Source organism: Schistocerca serialis, chromosome 1 (assembly GCF_023864345.2).
Source record: "Schistocerca serialis cubense isolate TAMUIC-IGC-003099 chromosome 1, iqSchSeri2.2, whole genome shotgun sequence".
NCBI classification, from domain to species: domain Eukaryota; kingdom Metazoa; phylum Arthropoda; class Insecta; order Orthoptera; family Acrididae; genus Schistocerca; species Schistocerca serialis.
The window spans coordinates 128714405-128719695 of NC_064638.1; positions in this window are offsets into that span (position 1 = coordinate 128714405).

Here is a 5291-nt window from a genome sequence, read left to right on the forward strand (position 1 = left end):
TACTGTTTCTTAGAGGAATGGAAGTCGGCGATGGAATGATCCCACCCCTGAACAGCGACCAGCGAGTAGCCAAATTTCATTCAAAAACTATGATTTGAGGGCTTTGGTGTTGATTAGAGTTTCAGAGAGAGCAAATTCAACCGCAACAGGCATAGCAAAGATAAGTGAGGTATTCGTTCAAATAAATTGGGGAACTGGCGGTACAGGAGTATCTTGATATGGCTAGGACAAGTCCTTTTCGAAGCCAGACTGAAAAAGAGCTGGCATTACACACACAGGTACCGTGCTCCCGATATCTTTTTACAGCGATCAACGGCCTTCAATGTCGGATTCCACCGCGCCCGGCGGTATCCACGTGTAGCTTTGTACGGGCGTTAAGCAGCGTTACGTATCAGGAGCTGGAGTGCTGTTGTGCGGCAAGACTGCATTATACGGTGAGGCGGCGTGACTGAACGTCTGACCGCCGGCGCGCCGGCCGCCAGAACCGGTACAGACGCTGGAGCGGCCGGCACTGGCGCAGGTCCGCGGCCACGGAAAGCGAAAGCCGACTACACCTGGCGCTGGGCGAGGCGCGGCGCGGCGCGGCGTGCACAGTGGAGCGGACGCGCCCCGGGCAACAGGTCGGCAGCCGCGGCCCACCTCCACTGCTCCAGTACCACCGCTTCACTGAGGGAATCTCGAAGGCCGACTCTGCATTCTACTGTACTCTGCCGGCCACTGCACCCACACCTGTACTCCGCAAACCACACGGTGGGATGTGGCGGAGGATCCATTGTGCATCACTGTCGGATCTACGAGGGCTGTTCACTGAGTAGTGCAGCACATTTTCTTTCTCAAAGCAGATTTGTTTTACTCAGGACTCCAATGCATCATACTAGTCCTCACTCTTTTGACTACAAAATCCTACTTTTCAGCGTAATCTCCGTCCAATGTGACGGCCTTACGCCACCTTACTGGGATGGCCTGCACGCCCGCAACGTACCACTCTACTGGCCGACATCGGAGCCAACGTCTTCCCGCATCAATAACCTCCCCACCATCTACGTAATGCTTCCCGCGGAATGCATTCTTCTCTGGGACAACGGATGGAAGTCGGATGACGCGAGATCCGGGCTGTAGGATGGATGAGGAAGAAGAGTCCAAAGAAATTTTGTGATCTCCCCTCGGGTGCGCAGACTTCCGTGACGCCTTGCGTTGACATGGAGAAGAAGAAGTTCGTTTCCGTTTTGTGGTGACAAACACCTGAAGTCGCATCTGCAGTTTCCTGCAGGTAGCACAGTACACTATAGAGTTGATCGTTGCACCGTGAGGGAGGACATGAAACAGAATATCCTCTTCAGAGTCCCAGAAGACCATCGACATGACTTTACCAGCTGACAGTGCGACTTTGGAACATTTCCTTGGTAGAAGAGGTGTTGTGGTGCCACTCCATAAATGGCCATTTTGTTTCCGGTTGACAAGTGATTAACTCAAGTAATTCGGCACAGATGGTCCTTCGTTGCTCTTTATGTTCTTCTAAATTCGTTCAAATGGCTGTGAGCACTATGGGACTTAACATCTGAGGTCATTAGTCCCATAGAACTTAGAACTAATTAAACCTAACACACATCCATGCCCGGGGCAGGAATCGAACCTGCGACCGTAGCAGTCGCGCGGTTCCGGACTGAAGCGCCTAGAACCGCTCGGCCACCGCGGCCGGCTATGTTCTTCTATTGCGCAACGAAATATCCAGCGGGCACACACCTCCGAGTACTCCAACTGGTGGTCGAATATGTCAGCACTATCAACAGAAACGTCCAGTTGAGCAGTGTGGTTGTTTCACTGTGATCCGTCCATCACCTCGAATGATAATGAGGGCACATTCCAACATCGCAGGAGCTACGGCTGCGTGAGACCGGCTGGCACGCGGCAGATCATGCAGGTTTGCGCGACTTTGTTGCGATGACGCCTCGCCCAACGACTCAACGTGTTTTCGTTCACTGCCAGGTCTCCGAAGATATTGTGCAAACACCTATCAACATCTGCGGTGCTCCGGGTTTTAGGCAAGAGAAATTCTATAACTCTCTGCTTGGAACGCAACTCCCATACAGACGCCATTCTGAAGGCTAATTCCAGCGCCGTCACCTATCCGGACTACATGAAGCCACATGACTTGAAGCGGGAATATTCTACTATATTCGATAACAAATACCGAATTTTTTAACTGAAAGGGGCCGCGAAAAAAAATGTGTTCCATTACTTAGTGAACGCCCCTAGTACGTCTGTAATAGACAGTCAAATGGAAGCGAGACTGTTATGGGTATATCGAGCATGGCGCGGAGATTTTTCACACTTACCGAAAAATCTAATGCTATTCACAAGAGCCTCGTGAAAGTCATGATGAGTTTTTTCTCTCCGTGACTTTCTGGAACACGGCGCAACAATTAACGCACAATGGTACGTGGACACCTTGCCGACGTGCTCTCTAATTGGAATGGAAAAGGAACTGCGCGAACGTTCACCGCTGTGCCATTTGTCTGTTTAAGTGCTCAATGTAAGATGCAGCTCCGATGCTGTACAAGTTCCAATTTAGTAGCAGTGCCAACACAATAATTGTATCGACACAATGGCTTCACTGTAGAAATTGCGGTATATTTATCGGTATTGCGATAGATGTGACGATGTGGCAGGAGCTGTGACGATACGGCAGTACCTATGACGATACTGCTGTACCAGTGACAATACAGCAGAACCTGTGATGATACAGTACCTGAGACGATACTGTAGCGTATGTGACAATAAGGAAGTACGTGCGATGATACTCCAGTATCTGTGACGAGACAGTAGTACCTATGACGATATGGTGGTATCTGTGACGATACAGTAGTGCCTGTGACGACACTGTGTTACCTGTGATGCTTCAGTCATACATGTGACGATACGGCAGTACCTGTGACGATAAAGCGGTACCTTTGACGATACATGGGGTTGTACGGCATAACCTTTGACGATGCCCCAGAATCTATGATGATTCATCAGTACCAGTGTTGTTGTTCATACAGTGGTACATGTGTCCACTACATCGCCAACATTAAAAGTTATCTCCTCCGCGAGCCATGGACCTTGTGGCGATATGGTGGCGTCAATAATACAGATAGCTGTACAGTTGGTGCAACAACAGCTTAGGGCTATCTTTGGAGAGGTTAGGCTAGCACCTGGGTGCTGAAGAGGGCTGCGGCGTTTTCAATAGATGCAGGGGCAATATTTTCAATGATTAACTAATCTGACCTTGTAACATCAACCGACATGATCTTGCTATAATGATAATGCAAATGTGAGAAAGCGAGGGGAAACTCAATCATTGTATTTCCCGAGGATACGTATCTCTATTGTATGATTTATGATGACAGAATCGTCTTGGGTAAAATATTTTGGATGTTATATGTGCTCCCAGATTCGGATCTCTGGGCGGGTGTTTCTCAAGAAGATTATGCCTACAGGAAAAACAAATCTGGCGTTTTCCGGATATTTGTTACGTATGTCCACAGTTGTTTGCTGCTGCCATCAGTTTCACAACAACGAAACTACGAGGACGTTAACAGTTATGTCCATTATGTTCTGTTAATACAAACAACCCACGGCACCACATAAAAAGAAAATAATGGAGAGGTTACTTTCCAGACGAGACTTGACAAATGTAGCTGTCTTCCACAGCACTAATGTACAAATTCTGGCAGACACGAAGGAAAGTATAAGTTCGTGCTTAATGTGGTTTGTTTCTTGAGTAACTTGAAAATAAATATCTAATTAAACGCCTATAAAGTGAAACAATCGTAATTATCCGGTCGTCTACTATACCTCCCTTTCGTGCTGAATTCTTATTAGTGTAACGTCAGCGTAGGTGTGAATTTTCTATACGAGTACATTCAGTGAAGCGAGTCCTGAAGTCCGAAGGTTCCACATCTGATAATGAAGCATATGTAGGTGAATGTTACACTAAGGCTGTAACTCGATACTACGGGAAGGCGGATAAAAATGAGTGCATGTACATATCTTTGTGTCTCGTGTCTGCAGATGTGAATCTCTAATATCAATATAGAGCCTTTGTCATCAGGACAACGTAGACTGTTTACCGAAACGTTTTATAAACGCGAAGGCTCTCCATTGTCGCCGTCGCTGCGAAAGAGAGAGGGAAGGAAGAAATGCGACAAAAGGAACAAATGAGGAAAATAAATTGCAGCAGTTACCATATTTGCTGGATGCCTGGAAATTTCCGCGAGGAATCTTGTCGGTAAACTTCTGTCTACAAGAAAACCGCGAGTGTACAAGGAATCCTAGAGGCAGGAGAATCTGCGCCGCAACTTGTAACGTTTGCCGCGGACTGCTAACGCAGTTCTACAATTTCGTGGAGACAATAAACGACGTATTAGATTAGTGTGATTACAACGCACACAAAGGATTGTAAGCAGTCATTCTTCCCGCGCTCCAGATGTGAATGAACGAGCAGGGACTCTAATACTTCTTAAGTAATAGAACCCAGTACGTTGTCCTCGATAGTGAGTGTTCATCGGAGGTGAGGGTATCATCTGGAGTGCCCCAGGGAAGTGTGGTAGGTCCGCTGTTGTTTTCTATCTACATAAATGATCTTTTGGATAAGGTGGATAGCAATGTGCGGCTGTTTGCTGATGGTGCTGTGGTGTACGGGAGAAGGTGTCGTCGTTGAGTGACTGTAGGAGGATACAAGATAACTTGGACAGGATTTGTGATTGGTGTAAAGAATGGCAGCTTACTCTAAATATAGATAAATGTAAATTAATGCAGATGAATAGGAAAAAGAATCCTGTAATGTTTGAATACTCCATTAGTAGTGTAGCGCTTGACACAGTCACATCGATTAAATATTTGGGCGTAACATTGCAGAGCGATACGAAGTGGGACAAGCATGTAATGGCAGTTGTGGGGAAGGCGGATAGTCGTCTTCGGTTCGTTGGTACAATTTTGGTAAGATGTGTTTCATCTGTGGAGGAGACCGCTTATAAAACATTCATACGACCTATTCTTGAGTACTGCTCGAGCGTTTTGGATCCCTATCAAGTCGGATTGAGGGAGGACATAGAAGCAATTCAGAGGCGGACTGCTAGATTCGTTACTGGTAGGTTTGATCATCACGCGAGTGTTACGGAAATGCTTCAGGAACTCGGGTGGGAGTCTCTAGAGGAAAGGAGGCTTTCTTTTCGTGAATCGCTACTGAGGAAATTTAGAGAACCAGCATTTGAAGCTGACTGCAGTACAATTTTACTGCCGCCAACTTA